The sequence below is a fragment of the Aquarana catesbeiana genome, linkage group LG01 (assembly GCF_042186555.1).
Source record: "Aquarana catesbeiana isolate 2022-GZ linkage group LG01, ASM4218655v1, whole genome shotgun sequence".
Classification (NCBI taxonomy): Eukaryota; Metazoa; Chordata; class Amphibia; order Anura; family Ranidae; genus Aquarana; species Aquarana catesbeiana.
The window spans coordinates 878,192,819-878,211,267 of record NC_133324.1 but is presented as its reverse complement, the minus strand read 5'-3'; the positions used below and the strand labels follow the sequence as shown (position 1 = coordinate 878,211,267).

Genomic DNA, 18,449 nt, shown 5'->3' with positions numbered 1-18,449 from the left:
ATAAAGGTGTGTACATTGTGGGGTGCTCTGTGGTGATGATATAAAGGTGTGTACATTGTGGGGTGCTCTGAGGTGATGATATAAAGGTATGTAGATTGTGGGGTGCTCTGTGGTGATGATATAAAGGTGTGTACATTGTGGGGTACATTGTGGGGTGCTCTGTGGTGATGATATAAAGGTATGTACATTGTGGGGTGCTCTGTGGTGATGATATAAAGGTGTGTACATTGTGGGGTACATTGTGGGGTGCTCTGTGGTGATGATATAAAGGCCTCCCCTCCCCCTCATACAATGGTCAGCCCCCCCCCCCTCCTCTGTAGTTACTAAAGTTGACCAGCACTGCTGTAGCTCTCTGAGGCAGGGCAGCGCTGCCATTCGCTGTGTGTCCAGCAGGTGTCGCCGCCGTCCCTGGCTGAGCCCCGGAATGACACACACGTGGTGCAGGCTCTTCCCAGGCTCGGAGCACAGACAGCACTGCAGCAGCAGCAGCACCGGGCGGAGAGGGACAGCTCCTCCAGACGGGATGGTGAATGGAGGGCTCCTTGTCACTCCTCCGCGTCTCCCGGCTCCTGTGACCTCACCAGCAGCAGCCTTCCCTGTAAGTGTCATGGCAGGGTGTCGGGGGCAGTGACAGGCGGGGGGGGGAGGGGAGGGGGTATTCTTCCAGGAGGACCTCACCCTCCAAGCTGGCCGGGTAATGGTATGATCTGCCCAGCACCGTCTACACTGATCTGTGTGTGCCAGGGGGAGGGAGGGGGGCACAGCCGGGCACACCCATATTGGGGGGGGGGGGGGTGCCAATGTCAGGATGACCCCCCCATAGTCCTGTGATCAGTCCCTGTGATGATGAATGGGGATGTCTGCTGAGGACTGATAAGCAGATCTGCAGACTTGTGTTCTGTGACAGGAGGGTGTGGTTGGGATGACATTGTCTGTCAGGGCTGTCCCCTGTACATGGGGGGTGTATATATACCTGGAGGGTGTATATATATATATATAATGTGGGAGATGGGTGGGGGAGAAGAGCCGTCCTCATACTATTGTCAGCCGGCTATGTGCTGAGCTCTGCCTGTAATGGGAGGAATGTACAGGATGTCAAGATCGCCATAGCAACCAGGTTGCCAGATTCCGCTCGGCGAAAGTTCGATTCCATTTGGTCGCTAGGGGATACCGCACCCTACACACAGATCCGGACTTGTTCGGTAAAGAGCGGTCAGCCATAGCAACGGTGAGACCTTCATAAACACGCCCTCATCGTTCGCTGACACGTCTGGAGCTGTGTGCAGGCAGCCTATGGTAGTGAATGTAGACGCAGCGGCTGTACAGACATGGGGGGGCGGGGCCTAGACAGTGGACGTGCGTACAGCCGCCGCATCTCCATTCACTAACATAGGCCGTCTGCACGCAGCTCCAGACGTGTGAACAAATGCTCAGCGACTGAGGCCTCATTCACACAGGCAGCGACACACATGCATTTAAGGCTGGGTTCACACGTGTGTGCGATGACAGACATCGCATTGCTGTGCAGATCACATGCGATGTCTGTGTGATGAGAATTCAGCCATAGAAACTGTATAGCGGAAATCACATCGCATTTGCACCAAAATGGTGCAGGACCCTTTTTTTGGGTCCGCATCGGAATCGGATCGCATTGGGTGTTCACATCTATGGGACCCGATTCTTGCACCATTTGACGGTTCACACTGCGATCTGCAAACTGATCTAGGGGTGTCATTAACCACTTCCGGACCGCCGCACGCCGAAATACGTCCTTAATTTGAAGGGGGATATTGTTGTTATGGCAGCAGCTAGCTACCATAACCCCGGTATCCTCTTCTTCAGCCGGCGGTCCGCTTCAAGATAAAAGTGGTCTCTGTGGCGGATTCGCCACAAGATCACCTTTATCGGCGGCGGGAGAGGAGCAACCCCTATCCTGCCGCGCTCCGGTGCCCTCTATCCCTTACCGGAGCTGTCAATGGAGGCGATTGGATGCTGTCACTAGCTGGGCATGGAGACAAGTGAGGGGAAGATGTCCCCCACCCATCTCCATGACATTGCAGGGCGGAAGCAACGTCAAAATGTCACTTCCGCCCACAGCTCTTAAAGGACCATTTTTTTATTTTTATTTTTAAATGACATTTTTTTTTATGGTATTTTAGTAAAAATATGAGTTTTGAGGTCTTTTTGACCCCAGATCTCATATTTAAGAGGTCCTGTTGTGCTTTTTTTCTATTACAAGGGATGTTTACATTCCTTGTAATAGGAATAAAGGTGACACAATTTAAAAAAAAAAAAGTGTAAAAATAAAAAATAAAAGGTAAAATAAATAAGAAAACCATTTTTTAAACACGCTCCGTCCCGTCGAGCTCACGTGCAGAAGGAACGCGTACGTGAGATTATCAAAAAAGTGTATTTTTTCCCAAAAAAGTGCACTTGTAAGACCGCTGCGCAAATACAGTGTGACAGAAAGTATTGCAACGGCCGCCATTTTATTCTCTAGGGTGTTAGAAAAAAAAATGTATAATGTTTGCAGGTTCTAAGTAATTTTCTAGCAAAGAAAACAGTTTTTAACTTGTAAACAACACATCTAAAAAAGAGGCTTGGTCCTTTAGTGGTGAAGTTTACATTAACACCCGCATCGGTTCTCATAGGGTAGTGTGAACCTCTTGTGAGTGACATGGGATGCGGGAACCAGCACTGGAATGGCACTGGTTCCCACATCGCATAAGTGAGAACTGGGACTTATAGGACTCTTCTTAATTACATCTAGACACATGGACACAGATATAGACGCTTGGAATGATTAAGGCTCCGTTCACACCAATGCGTTTTTTCATGCTTTTTGCAGAAACGCAGGACATTATTGTTACCATGGTTCCTATGGAACATGTTCACCTCAGTGTATTTTTTTGTGCCTCTGCTTTTTTGGAAAGAGTCAGGGACTTTTTTTAAACGCAAAACGGTGCTTTTTTTTTTGTTTTTTTTGGTTTAATGACCTTCAATGGAGAAGCTGCAGAAAATCATGTATTGCATTTTTAGAACGATTACATTTTTCAAACAAAAAAAAGAGAAACAGCATAAAAAACGCAAATCACAAATTGCGGTCATATTGCTTGGATCGTCACCACAGAGTCACTATATGGGACATTATTATAAATATTTCTTTTTTCAATTATTGATTAAAAAAACCCACAACAGTAAAATCAGTCTGTATATGCAGTAAAACATACTTGGTGGAGCATTGGGACTGGGATTGATTGACTAAAGGCAAATAGACTGTGCACTTTTCAAAGCGCCACTGCACTGTGCAAGACCAGTTGCTCCAGAGCTAAGTAAATGAGCAGAAGCTCTGCTGACTTCCATCATCCAATCACACGAAAGGAAAAATGCTGTTTTTTTTTTAAATTCTCCTTGCATGTGATTGGGGGTCCTTTGCAAAGTGAAGTTTTACCTCATTTACAAAGCTCTGGAGCAACTGCCCTGGCAGAGTGAAACTGCATTTTGCACAGTGCACAGTCTATTTGCCTTTAGTAAATTAACCCCATTGTTCCCTCTGCACAGAGCTCTGTGTTGATTGTCAACACAGGGCTCTGGGCTGTGATTGGACACAGCCGATCAGCAGGTCCCAGCCATAAATCATTGGCTGGGACCTGCTGACAAAACCCTCCTGCGTCCAATCACAGCGGGAGTTGGTAGGTGGGGGCTTCCGCGCCCTGTACCCGGAAACAGCCAGCAACGTACAGGTACATCACTGTGCTTGCACAGGCCGCCTGCCCACAGTACGTTGCGGGCGGGCAGTCTTTGAGTGGTTGAAAAAGTTGTGCAGCTTCGTAAATTGTTCATTAATGTTACGGTCATACCTGTATGCCATCAGGGTCCCCTCAGAAGCCTGGCTGAAAAACTCCCAGTTAGCAACCCCCATGTCCTGCCTTGTTTCTAGGATGTAAAATCTTGGTTTTCACCCTTGTCATGCTGGGAGTGACAGGCCGACAGTTTTCACATCCTAACAACAAGCCAGGCTATGAAGACTGGGAGGTTTTCTGACAGGCTTCCAGGGGAACCCAAATGGCCTACCTGTATGACAATAAAATGAATGAACATTGTACAAAATTGAACAGTTTAATAGCTACTGGGGGGTTTTGACTGCATGGAATGCTTTATAAAACGTAGCCTTTAAATGAGGTAGAACTTGATTTGGAGGCATAATGTTTGTTTATATTTCTCAGATAATTCCTCCTCAGTCACACGGCTGCACATTGTACACAGGAGCGTGATTTCTGTACCCCGGAGTCACCAGTGTACAGATCAATGACAGGGTGACAGACGCCGTGTCTATACACACATCCGTCCCTGTACGGATCTAAACACTAGGTCTGTCCGCCTGTCATTGGTTTGTACAGAGAATGCTGCTGGTTGTATCCAATCACCTGTGACTCCTGAGCACAGAAATCACGCTCCATTGTACGCTTTGTTGCCCTGACATGTGAGGCCTAAATAAACCAAACACAGGAGCCGCTGTGGATGTGGCCTGATGATTGGATTATTCCTGTTTGGTTGCCATGTTTTCTGATTGTCCTTTGCACTGGTTTTGTGTTTTCCGAATAGGCCTGCGGGTGTTTATAATGAAACCTGGATATTGGACAGACAGACAGTCAGGTCTCCCGGTAGTTCTGGAAGAAATCTGGTACGAGGGTCTTTCACATGGGCCCTGTCTGATTTTACACAGGCAGGCTCCATCTGGGGAGTGGTCAAGGATTCCCTGCAGAATAAGAGTAGAATGGGATGGGGGTCAGTTTTGTGATATCTGGGCCCATTTACTTGTTTTCTACTTTTACACACTGGAGCGTTCTGGACCTGTGTTTGATCTGTGGGCAGCCAGGTCTAAACAGACTTGTGTCCACTTACATCAGGCTGCCTCTAGTCCATCTTGTTTAGGTTGGAATATATGGAAGAGGATGCAGAGCTTTTCCATTTTATTTTCTGACCTGGATGGACTGAGTGGCAAGCAGATGGAAATGGACACATCCACCCACCCATAGAGCTTCATGGAGCTTCCAATCAGATCTGTCTGAAAAACGGAAAGGTGGACCTGAGTATAGGGCCTTCAGTACTAGTCTAGTAGTACATAATACTTAGGTACTACTAAGGAATATTTAGGCCCCTTTCACATATATGGACCGTTCGTCCGTTTTTCATCCATCCCCTGACGGATGAAAACCGGACATCAATTTATTCCTATGGAAAAACGTATGACAACGTATGATCCGCTTACATCTGAGCCGCCGACATCCGTTTTTAAACCCTTTTTTTTCCCCTTTTTGAACACATTGTATATAAGTGGTTGCTAAGGAGGGGGCCGGGAAGCCAGCCACCGTGTCCCTAACAACTGATGATTCATCAGCTGTCAGCGGGGTTCCCCACTGACAGCTGGATGTAAAGAAATATACCAGGCCCATACCGGCAGGTCAGAAAAGTGAGGGGACAAGTGAGTTGCCCCCCCCCGAACCATACCAGGCTCTGCCTCCCCCCCCCCCCTAAGCACCTTGCCCCCAGGTAAGGGACTCTTCCCAAAAACCCTGGCCGGTGGTTGTCGGGTTATGCGGGGTGGGGGGCTTATCGGAATCTGGAAGTCCCCATTAACAACAGGGCCCCAAGATACCTGCCCCCCCCCTATGTGAATGGGTATCGGGTACCCCTACCCATTCACCCAAAAAAAGCAGTAAAAAAAAACAAGATCCGGTTTTTGACAAGTCCTTTATTAAAAAAAGCCCAGAGCCGCCTTCTCTCGGTGCTGACTTCTTCCTCGCCGCCGGTTAGCCGCTTTAGAAAAAAAAAGGCAGCTTTTCTTCTGTTGCTATCTTCCCCCGTTGTGTTGTCACCCGCTGTCTGGCATCTCTTATATAGCCATGGGACGTGGCCATGCGATGACTTTACAAGGGATATAGCCCCATGGCTATAAAAAAGGTGCCAGACAGCGGGGGACAACAAAAAGGAGGAAGACAGCCTCAGAAGAAGAGCAGCTTTTTTTTTTTTTAGCGGGTAACTGGCGGCGAGGAAGAAGACAGCATCGGTGAGGAAGACAGTTCCGGGAGAAGATGGCACAAGAAGAAGACGGCTCCGGGAGAAGACGGCAATGGGAGAAGACGGCTCGGGGCTTCTTTTTTAATAAAGGACTTGTCAAAAACCGGCTCTTCTTCTTTCTTACTTTTCACTCCTTTTTTGGGGTGAATGGGTATTGGGTACGATTCACATGGGGGGGCCGGGATCTGGGGGCCCCTTGTTAAAGGGGGCTTCCATATTCCAATAAGCCCCCCCACCCGCAGACCCCAACTACCACTAGCCAAGGTTGTCGGGAAGAGGCCCTTGTGCCCATCAACATGAAGTCCCCCTGCCCCAAAGCACCCATCCCCCCCATGTTGAGGGCATGCGGCCTGGTACGGTTCAGGTTGGGGGGGGGGGGTGCTCGCTCGTCCCCTCCCTTTGACCTGCCGGGCTGCATGCTCGGATAAGGGTCTGGTATGGATTGGGGGGGACTCAAATAAAAAAAAATTTGGCGTGGGGAGGGGTCCCCTGCAAATCCATACTAGACCCAAAGGGCCAGGTATGGCCCTGGGGGGAGGAACCCACTCTGTTTTTTTGGGGATATTCTTTTGCTGGCAATTTTTTTCTTACATTAAGCTGTCAGTGGGGAACCCCACTGACAGCTGATGGCTCATCGGTTGTTAAGGACGCGGCAGCCAGCTTCCCGGCCCCCTCCTTAGCAACCATTTGTATACAGTGTTTAAAGTTCAGTTCAGTCACTTTTTTTTGTAAAAAACGAATGAAAAACATGAAAACTGATGAGCACGAATGAAAAACGGATGAATACTTCATCCGTTTTGACGTGACTGAACTGAAGAAATGAATGGTCCGTATGTGTGAAAGGAGCCTTTGGGTGGATTTAGAAGTACTTAGACTGGCATCACACCATGTCCATTGAGTTAACTGCATGATATTGACACATTAAACCAGTGGTTGTCAATTTATGAGATAAAAGGAGCCTCAAATGTGGCCCCTGACATCACCAAAGGGCCACACAAACTGAAACTTGTGGATATACTACTTTGTTGGCTGGGGATATGCTGTAGAAGACAATATGAAACTGGGAACATGTTACATGAGCCTAGTAGAGATCAATGCTATGACCATAATCCAGGCATTCACAACCAGGGTTTCTCCAGAGGTTGCTAGGGGTTCCTTCCAATCGCCAATGCTACGTGCCACAACTAGTGGCATTTCAACAATAGTTTTTTTTTTTTTTTTTGGAAGGGTAACATTCGGATCACCAATGTAAGGGTGGAATTCTTCCCACTGACTACCAATGTAAGGGGCATTCTTCCCACTGACTACCAATGTAAGGGGCATTCTTCCCACTGACTACCAATGTAAGGGGCATTCTTCCCACTGACTACCAATGTAAGGGGCATTCTTCCCACTGACTACCAATGTAAGTGGCTTTTTTTCCCACTGACTACCAATGTAAGTTGCATTTTTCCCACTGACCACCAATGAATTTGTTTTACCATTGCTTCCCCGAGACATGAAAATTATTTTTAAGGGTTCCTCTAAGGTTAAAAGGTTGAGAAAAGCTGCCCTAATCAATGTTCCTACTACAAACTGCTGAGGTCCGAAGGCTGCACATCATATAGCCAAAGGGGGCCGCAGGTTGAGCACCAAGGGGTTAAATCCACTTAAGTTGGTGTGCTCCGACATGCGTTTTTTATGTGTTATATAGCATTTTTTTTTTTTTTTTTTTGCACAGTAGAAGCAGAAGTACTTTCTTTTATTTTCTGCAATGCATTTAAATGTAGCATGTTCCATTTTCACTCAGCGCACATTGGACTTATTGGAAGGAATAGATTTCAGCTTGTCATTACATTAGCCTGAGCAGAACAATGTAGTACAAAGTACATGGCATAGGGGCACTTTGACAGAAATTTCTTATATCTTCTGACAGGATGTGATTTGTCACATGCAGTTTAGTGTATTAGTCATTGCCACAGCAGAATTTCACATATGGGGTGTTTGATTTGGATGTAATATTACCAACAATTCTTTAGCTCTGCGCCATGGTTTTGCTGCTCTAATTATGTATGTGTGAGCAAGTTGTGTTGATGACTAGTAACATTTGTGTTTCAGGTATTTAAAGTTTGATGTAAATCTGTTTATAATGTAATTATATAACCCTTAACATGTTAAGGTAACTTCAAACGTCATTTTACATACATAGTTACATAGTTATTCAGGTTGAAAAAAGACACTAATCCATCTAGCTCAACGAATTCAGGGGTGTGGAATTTTTTTTAAAACCAACTTGTCCAAGGGACTAAATCCGGCTCCCAATCTACTTGTCCCTCATGACAATCTACTTGTCCTGATAATTAAAAAAAAGATTTTTTTTTTCCCAGGATGGAAAATATAAAGGGTTGATGTATTTTTTTTAAGGCAGACGTGCTTTTAGGAATGTCTGATGCTTTAAAAAAAAATGGCAGGGACTTTATGGCGACTTAAACTTTAAATTTTTTTTGTTCGAAAATTTCTTAGAACCCCCAAACATTATTTACTTTTAAAGCAGAGTCCCTAGAGAATAAATTGGTAGGTATTGCAATTTGTATGTCACATGTTATTCGCGCAACGGTTTTTCAAACACAATTTTGACTTTTAATGCAAAAAAAAAATACAATACATAACCCAATTTTTTGGTAAAATATAAAGAATGATGTTATGCTGAGTAAATAAATACCAAACATGCTTTAAAATTGCGCATACCCATGCAACAGCAACAAATGGCCTAAATTTTACTATCCATAGGCGACGCTTTAAAAGCCTTTACAGGTTACCGCTTTAGATTTACACAGGAGGTCTGGTGCTAAAATTACTGCCCAAGATCTGACGTTTGCAGTGATGCCTCACATGTACAGGATGAATGCTGTTTGCATGCGTGCAGAACAGACGCATGCATTCGCCTTTGCGCGCAAACATGGGGTGGACAGGGGTGCTGTAAATAAAAAAAATGTTTTATTATTATTTACTTATCTTTATTTTTACACTGTTGCTTGAATTTTTTTTTTTTTATCACTTTTATTGCTGTCACAAAGAATATAAACATCCCTTGTGACAGCATTAGGCGGAGACAGGTACTCTTTACAGAGATAGAGATCCCTCCTCTGCCCAAGATTAATATGATAAAATGCTTTCCATTTTTAAATGGTGCTGAGGAAACCAGAAGTGATGTATGCTCATCACTTCCTGTTTCCGCTGGAGCCCCTTGGGACATGATGTGCTGCTACACACTGCCAGCCTGATGAGTACCTTCAGTGCTGTTATGTAGCCTTTACAAGTCCCTTGGTTTTTAAGTTCCTTTTGGGTCTATATTCTGGTCCTTTTGTTCCCTCTGTGACCCCCATTTGCTTGTGGTCCCGACTTGCATTGTCAGCCTCTGAGGAGACGGCGGTGGGACCTTAGCCCTCATTTTCTGGGTAAACTGGGCTAGAAGCATTGCCCTGGGAGTGGAGACACAGAAGGCCTGTACTTCCAAAAGACAGCCCCCCTGAAGAAGCCCGATCTATGGGCGAAACATGTCGGGATTTTTTTATCATGCTGTCCTGTTTAACATCGTAATATCAGTATCGTACATGCCTGTGTCATTTGTTTATATATATATATATATATATATATATATATATATATATATATATATATATATATTATTTTGCTCCTCAAAATAAGAAATAAATCTCCTTTTACTGAATATATTTGACAACATTTTTGCACCACCTAAAATCCCCACCCCACCTTCCTATCGTGTCCTGTTTCCTATAGTGTAGCATTGAACAGAGCGGTTCTGCCTCTATGATCAGCCGGCAGAAGGCAGCTTGGTTGATCTGGTGTCCTGGTGGGACAGGACAGCCCACGGAAGGCAGCGGGGAAGGGCGGGGGATGTCCCCTCCCTCTGCCTGTAAAAGTGATCCAGAGGCTAGCAATGTTAATTTTGTCAACTAAAACATTTTCATCGACTAAATTACTACTATTTTAGTCGACTAAAATACGACTAAAACAATTGAGATGATTAAAATTTGATTAAAACTAAAATGGCATTTTAGTCAAAAGACTAAAATACAACTAAAACTAAATTGAAATTTGACGTCAAAATGAACATTGGTCTGTAGTGCAATGTTCAAACCTAAATACCATAAATAATAACACATTGGATTTTTCACTTCAGCTGTATATAATGAGTTTGGAAAGTGTAGAGAAATGCTTAAATAATACATTACAATTTAACTACACCCATTCGATTCGATGAAAAAAATGATTTTTAGTCTACTAAAATTTCATACACCCAGGAGTCTTCAGGAGGGGAGGAGGGGTTTTCTCAGCTAAGCACACCTTCCTGCCTGTGTCCTGTCAGAAAGCCGCTACCCATCAGAAGATGCAATGGAAGAGACGTTCCGTCGTGGCCATCTTGGTACACCTGCACTCGCCTACAGTCAGAAGGCGGCAAGCGGACATCTTTTTACACCCACCAAAGTCTTGCATTTCATGCTTATTTTTACCAGTAAACTCTGCTTATATAGTGAAATACATGATTTTGAAATCCGTGACACTGTTTTAATGTTGAATTTTGAAAGCAGCAGCAAGCCTGCTGATCTCACAGGTTCGCTAATCTGACAGAACACCGCTGATTTTAAAATTCAACATCAAAACAGTGAGATGGATTTCAAAATCCTGTATTTTCACAATATAAGCTCAGTTTGCTGGTAAACATAAGTGTGAAATGCAAGACTTCGGTGGGTGTAAAAATATGTCCACTTCACGACTTCAGACTGTAAGCTTAGTGTGGCCGAGTGCTGGTGTACCAAGTTGGCTGCGACAGATTGTCACTTTGGTTGCATTTTCTGATGGGTAGCGACTTTCTGATAGAACACCTGCATGCCTGAGCTAAGGGCAGATACATATGCCCTTACACAAGATGGCCACAGCCAGAAATGCTTGGGGGTGTTTTGAAAGTGATTTCTCAGCAAAATAAAGAATGGAGACAAAGATGGATGGGGGATTTTGCTTTGAATATTAAAAATTAATTAAACAGCGTTTTTTTTGGTTTGCGATGCTCAGATGCAGTGTAATCCCGCTTTAAATGTCATGGTTGGCCTCTCTGTTGTGGGTCTGAGCTTCACTTACTTACTGTGCTCACTGGATTTTGGGGTTCCTTTGGTGCCCAAAACAAATTTGAAACTATGTTCTGTCCACGTGGCAATTTACTGTGATTAAAGGCCCCGCTCTAGGCTGTTGTTAAATGTACCCATAGAAATGGTTCCCCCCCCGGCACTGCATGGGTTAAATGGCCATTTTCCTTGGGGGGGGGAAGGAATAAATAGAGATACTTTTTTTTTCTTGATCCCCCTGGCAGCCAGTCCTCTTCTAAGCTCTTGAAGTGAACGGGTCCTCGCCATCCTCGTGTAGAATGCTGGACTGCTGGACCTGCACTGTGCGTGATGACGTCACAGAGCTGTGATCAGCCGTGCAGTAACGTTATAGAATGAGTCCCTTTTCAGGCAAAGTGCATTTATTAGTTTTGACCTTCCCCCCTCCCCCTCCAAAGATGCCTAATTACCAAGATCTGATGGCCTTGACCTCCATGTTTTGTTTACATCCAGGACAGTCCTCTTCCTGCCTGTGCATTACAGCCATATAGACTTCTAGGGGCTCCTCTACCCTTTATTCCCAGGAGACAGCTCTATAAACGGCCATGAGAGACTTGCTGCGCTGGATGTAAAGAAAAGCTGGAGGTCAAGGCCGTCAGATCTCGATAAGTAAGGATCTGTAAAAGGGGAGGGTGGGATCGGTTAGTTCAGTCCAGAGGGCACCCCACACACTATTCACAGAGTGCCTTGTATTTTTTTCAATGAATAGAAGGTGCTCTATAATTAAATGAGGTGGAGAGGGGTGCAGAGATGTCCCAATAATGTGTTTGGCAGCAGGCGTTGTGTGTCCTCCTCCATTGATACAGAACAATACTACTGCCCAGAGGTGCCCCCTGTGCTCATTCATCCAGAGCAGAGGCACTCTAATACAGGAGGTGGGTAGTAACCAGATCACCAGGTGAAAATAGGGGGGGGGGCCTAAAAAAGAAAACTAATACAGCCACCACATCTAATGATTGGTAGGGTGCAATATATTAAATTTTTGGTTTTGGGTTTAATATCGCATTAGGAGCCATTTGTTTCTGTTTGGAGTAGTGTGGAGCTGCGTGCAGGCAGTGAATGGAGACGCATCAGCTGTAGAAACTCACACAACTCAGTTTGACAGGCAAACGAGGACAGGTGTACGACCCCCAGTGCAGAGACTGTGCGTTCAGGGGTGTGCACCTGTTTCTGCGTACCTGTCATACTGGGGTGTGCGGGTGAGTACTTAGGCCTCATTGTACACTGCTGCTGATAAATGGACGTTTAGGAGCAGTTGGGCGTTTTTTTCAGTTGCCTCTGAACTCTCCTCTATGTTATCTTATCAGTACATGTACACAGGGTCATTTCTAGGCAGTTGAGTTTAGAAGCATTTTTTGGAACGGAAAAAAATGCGTTCAGGACAGATGTTCAGAGGCATTTAAAATGCCAAATGCCTGTAACAGCTTGTAAACGCGTGTAAACGCAGTAACTCCTGTTTAGTCGCGCTTCGTTTACAGGCGTTTTTAATGGAGAAACATTTGTGACTGTGTTCAATGTAAAAAACGCTTATAAACGCAAACACGGCTAAACGTTGCACAACGGACGTTTTTAAACTGTCTGTTATAGAGCTGCACGATTCTGGGAAAAATGAGAATCACCATTTTTTTGCTTAGAATAAAGATCACGATTCTCTCACGATTCCCCTGGCATAACATCATCTTTCACATTATACAAATAAATTGGGCTAACTTTACTGTTTAGTTTTTTTTTTTTTATTCATTAAAGTCTATTTTTTCCAAAAAAATTTGCTTTTGGAAGACCACTGCACAAATACAATGTGACATAAAATTATGCAACAACCACCATTTTATTCTCTAGGGTCTCTGCTAAAATATATATATAATGTTTGGGGGTTCAAAGTAATTTTCTAGCAAAAAATAATGATTTTTAACTTGAAACCAACAAGTTTCAGAAAAAAGTTTAGTCTTTAAAAGAAAAGTATGTTTTTCTTTTTTTTTTGCACATTCATACTTACCTAGGTGGATATAGCATTGGTCCGATGCTGCATCTGTCCCCCGGCACCTCTACACCAAGAACCGAGCGATCGAACATCGCAGATGGCTCGGTTCTCACAGATCCCAGAGTGGAGAGCTGCTGACTGTCAATCAGCAGCTCTCCTCTCTGCTTCTCCACGCTCACTGAAGCGCTGAGCTGTGGAGGGACGGGGAGCGGCCATCTTAGGCTCTCAGTGGCTCGCTGAGAGGCTGATACAGGCATCAGTCCAGGCATCTAGCGGATCCAGACATTATTATCGGAATGACGCGGTGCCTGGAATCATCCAGTGACGTCAGCAGAGAGAGGACTTCAGACCGCTCTCTGCTGAATACGGGTCACAGGAGTGCAAAACTAATTGCACTTATGTGACCCATAGGAGAAGCCCAGGCTGGACATCTCCCTTAAGTGCTTACAAGGTTTATAGATAGCTCAGCTGAGGAATGTTGTGAAACTTGGCAGACTGCCTGTTTTTTTTTTTGACAGCTGTCAGCTTGAGCAGAGAACTCTGCATAGAATTGGGAGAATGCTTTGTTAAGATCGCGAAGGGGAAAGAATCGCAATCTTGATTCTTAATGATTAATTGTGCAGCTCTACTATCTGTCAAGTTAAATCATTCAGGAGAGGTTTTAAAACGTCCCGTGTACATGAAGTCTAACTTGGATAGGCTGTCTGCATGCAGCTCTACACTTGTACAACTTGTACCTAATCGATATATACAGCTGTCACATGTCCCAGCACTCTCCCAGTCTGTCTGCAGGGAAACATAAGTATGAGGAACTTTTAGTCCTCTGCTGCTGGTCACGTGTTCAAAAAAACTAAAGAAAAAAAAAAAACACAACAGCCTTTGGAATACAGAGTAAAAATAAATAATTAATATCAATAAACTATTTTAAATTTGTCAGAAACCATGAAATCAGACCTGAGACAGAGGTACAATTAAATCACACTTGTTTAATAATAAAAGTAAAAAGAACAAACGTAGTCAAAACATAGCCAAAGTTCAGTAACCGGAACGGATAGTCAGCCAAGCCAGAAGTCAGGGATCAACGTAGAGAAACAGCAAGCAGGATCTGGAGCCAGAAGGGATGTCAGCAAAGCAAGTCTTTAAACAGGAACGCAGGCGATCGTCTCTGAGATGATGACCAAGGCGAAGGCAGAGCTCCTCTGGACTGGACGGCTTAAGTAGGCAGGACTGACGAGCAGGATATCATCAACAGCTGAGTAACTGTGGAGAGAGATAGGAGCTGGCAATTAGCCGACAGCTGAGCGGCCAGCCCAGAGAAGGAAGGGCAGAGCCCTGACAAAGTTGTCTTAGAATAACAGGAAGGTGAAACCTCCATCAATCTACATGTAATATCCCACCCCTATTGTGTTTAGCTGGTTAGTGGACATGGAGGAGGAGGGAGGGAGTGAGCTGTCATTTACCACTGTGTAAACTCCCACATGTGTGACTCTATAGTCACATGGGCTGCTCAGATGTGATAGGGTGGAAATGCTCAGCATGGAAACTCACTAAAAACTGAGCATGCGCAGAGTTGCTACCACAGCTGCAAAATCCCTAGCTGAAATGGGCACATGAACAGGAGGTGGAGATAGAGAGCAGCAGGATCAACCAAGTTTTTTGCAGAATACAATAAAATCTCATAGTGACTGAGTGAGTATGAACAGCATTTAATACACCATTTATTGATCGTTTTTCATGATGTGAGATTAGAGACACTTTAGTTATGCATGCTATTCCCCAGCATGTCATTCTTTCAGTGATGAGCTTTAAAGGGATGTAAATAAATCACAGGCGCACGCCTTTTTAAAGCGTTCTACAAGTGTAATGCTCTGGGGAGGAGGACTGTTCATATTGATGGACTTCATGCAGTCTGTCTGTTTTAAACTGGCACAAAATTCCACAAGTTCCAGCTGGGTAAATGAGCCCTGAATGAAGGATGGAACGTTATCAGCCTGCAGTACAGTCCATGGAGGCTGCCATTGCTTTCTTTTCAATATGCTAGTTGCCTGGCTGTCTCTAACTTCAATACTTTATTCACTTTTGTATCAATCAATAAATGTTACTGTGCATACTAAATCAGTGTAACAACCCTTTGGCTACCAAGGGCGTGTTTTATACTTCATGGCATTGAAAGGATTTTTTGAAGCTCACAGCTGGTTTTAAAACCATCAGCGATCTCCTGGCTGTAATGTAGTCATGTCTCTGTAATGTAATGACTGTAATGATCAGGGCGGTTGTAAAGTGATCAGGGCGGCTGTAATGCCCCGTACACATGGTCGGATTTTCCGATGGAAAATGTCCGATCGGAGCGTGTTGTCGGAAATTCCGACCATGTGTGGGCTCCATCGGACATTTTCCATCGGATTTTCCGACACACAAAGTTGGAGAGCAGGAGATAAAGTTTTCCGACAACAAAATCCGTTGTCGGAAATTCCGATCGTGTGTACACAAATCCGACGGACAAAGTGCCACGCATGCTCAGAATAAATAAAGAGATGAACGCTATTGGCCACTGCCCCGTTTATAGTCCCGACGTACGTGTTTTACGTCACCGCGTTTAGAACGATCGGATTTTCCGACAACTTTGTGTGACCGTGTGTATGCAAGACAAGTTTGAGCCAACATCCGTGGGAAAAAATCCATGGATTTTGTTGTCGGAATGTCCGAACAAAGTCCGACCGTGTGTACGGGGCATAAGAAGTGATCATAGTGCCTATAGCATTTTGAGTATCACAGTTTGTTTCCATATCGCTGAGGCCTGACATATTCAATTTCTATTTACTGACATAATCTCATCTTGTATATTTTACAAAGATTATAATACGATTGTGTGCACTAAAATCATTTTAACCACTTCAGCTCTGGAAGATTTTACCCTCTTTATGACCATAACCAATTCATTTTTTTGCTATTCAGCACTATGCTACTTTAACTGGTAATTGCGCGATCATGCAACACTGTACCCAAACAAAATTTGTATACTTTTTTTCACACAAATAGAGCTTTATTCTGGTGCTATTTGATCACCACTGGGTTTTTAGTTTTTTTTTTTTTTTTTGCGATATAAACAAAAAAAAACTATAATTTTTACTTTCTGATACAAAACATACCCAATAAAAAAAAAAATCTAATTTCTTCATACATTTTGGCCAAAATGTGTTCAGCTACATGTCTTTGATAAAAAAGGGGCTGACATCGAGGGCGATCAAAGGGTTAAATGTGTGCCTAACTATGTGTAAAGTGTGCTGCTTTTACTACTAGCAGGGATAAGAAACAGAGAGCTTGTTCTCTCTGTACAGAGCTCTGTGTTGATTGTCAACACAGGGCTCTGGGCTGTGATTGCACACAGCCAATCAGCCGGTCCCGGCCGTGAATCCTTGCATGGGACTTGCTGATAGGCTCCTGCTGTGTACAAGCACAGTGGGTGCCAGCCAGGGGGCACGCATGCTTGTGCCTAAAACCTGGAAGCAGGCAGCAACATACAGGTACGTCGCTTTCCCTGTGTGAGCCGCCTGTCCGCAGTACATTTTGGGCGTGCGGTCTGCAAGTTAACGTATTTTTTGAATGAAAATATAATTTTGGCTTAAATATCTTATGAAAAAATTACCTTCTTTTTAATCTTCATGTTCTTAGTTAATATATCATGTGGACTTTAGGCGCAGAAGATAACCAGTCAGTGAAAGGAGAAGTAACAGACTAATGAGCTCGCTCATCGGCTCTATGGCTTTCTGCTGTCTCCTCCTACCAGCATGCTCTTTTCACTGAAGCACAACCGATTGGCTCCATGTACTGGTTTTATCACTCCCAGTCTGAGATTTGCTGTACAGGAAGTGCAAATGGCTCATACTAGGTCAAATTCAGGTACTTACACGGTTTAGAAAAATATATTTAACCACTTGCCATCGACAGACTATATATAAACAGCCTAGACTTAAAATTGTTAAGCCAAGATCACAACTGCCGCCATGAGCTTGCTATCGTTTATTTCTGGCCAGCTCCCAGCTTTTCAGTAAAAGTGATCTGGGCGGCTGTAGCACCTCCAAATCACTTTTACTGCCCTGTACTTCCCAGTCTATTCTGTGACTAATGAACCTGGAAGCCACAAGCATTTTGTCCACTTCCAGGTTCAGCACTATCATTCCCTGGCTGCTGTGGCTGGGGGAGCTAATCAAGCATGGTCTTTGTTTGATTGAAGGCAGTGGGGGGGCAGGGGAGACATTGGGGATATTATAGACTCCTGATGTCTGCATAAAGAGAACCGGTCACCTGTCCATGCTGTGACATTGAGGACTTGTTTGCCCCTTTTGATAGCAATAAAAACTGTATAAAAAATAAAAAGTGTTAAAATTGATAAAATAAATTTAAAGGCAACCCTGTAACCCTGCACACACATGCAGATATATGCCTATAGTACTCCCCTGCTCCTGCCTCCTCTTCCCTCTCCCCACATTGTCGGACACACGAGTGAGCTCCTTGTTCTTTCTGGCTATGCTCCCATTGGCTGGAGGCTGAGAGCCAAGCACCTTGGATATCTTTCTTGGCATCTGCAGGCTTCTTTTAGAAGGACACGATGTAGGATCACCACTCTCTGCCACCTCCCTATGCGAGGCGTCCCTGTAACCAGTCATCTGCCCCCCACAGTGTCACAGGACAGGCTGCTGATAAGGGGGTACAATTCCTGTACTGGGACAACCCCCCTGTTGACCCAATGGAGAAGCTGGCTGTACCCCCTTATCGACTGCCCCTCTCCCAGCCAGAATGTCTACCTCTGGCCAGCCAGTGCATTTCTTCTGATGTCCATCAACGAAAGATGGGAAAGAAATTTGCAAAAATGGTTGGGAAACTTTTAGAAAATGTACTTTTCTTATCCTACAGTGTATGTGAAATCTGATTGGTTGTTCTACATGTCCTGGTGAAAGGTTGATGAAGAATATGCCTATTAGTTAGTTAACTAGAGATTCCCTCAAATTCCACAGTATTTACTGGGTTTAGAAATGACTAATTAGAAACTGTGTATCATCATCTGATGGTATACTACAGAGTGCGGCTGACGAGGGAGGCTAGTAATCCATCTTGACCTCTGATGCTCAGGACATCGACGATCTTACAAGCTGACTGCGATTATATAACTACGGTATGAGCAGTGCTAATTACTCTTCTGGTTTTAGTCTTAAAGGGAAACGGCA

At 44.4% G+C, this 18,449-nt stretch overlaps 1 protein-coding gene across 8 annotated transcripts in view; it reads left to right on the top strand.

The window, feature by feature from the left end:
* The first annotated feature begins 416 nt into the window (after nt 1-416).
* JAKMIP1 (janus kinase and microtubule interacting protein 1) overlaps nt 417-18,449 on the top strand; it is a 343,790-nt gene continuing 325,757 nt past the window's right edge. For 5 of the 8 annotated variants that reach the window (XM_073610383.1, XM_073610357.1, XM_073610340.1 and 2 more), the window contains exon 1: nt 417-598. The gene's annotated coding sequence lies outside the window, so the exon portion shown is untranslated. The remainder of the gene's footprint in view (nt 599-18,449) is intronic. The other 3 variants (XM_073610378.1, XM_073610371.1, XM_073610349.1) reach the window with 1 other exon arrangement.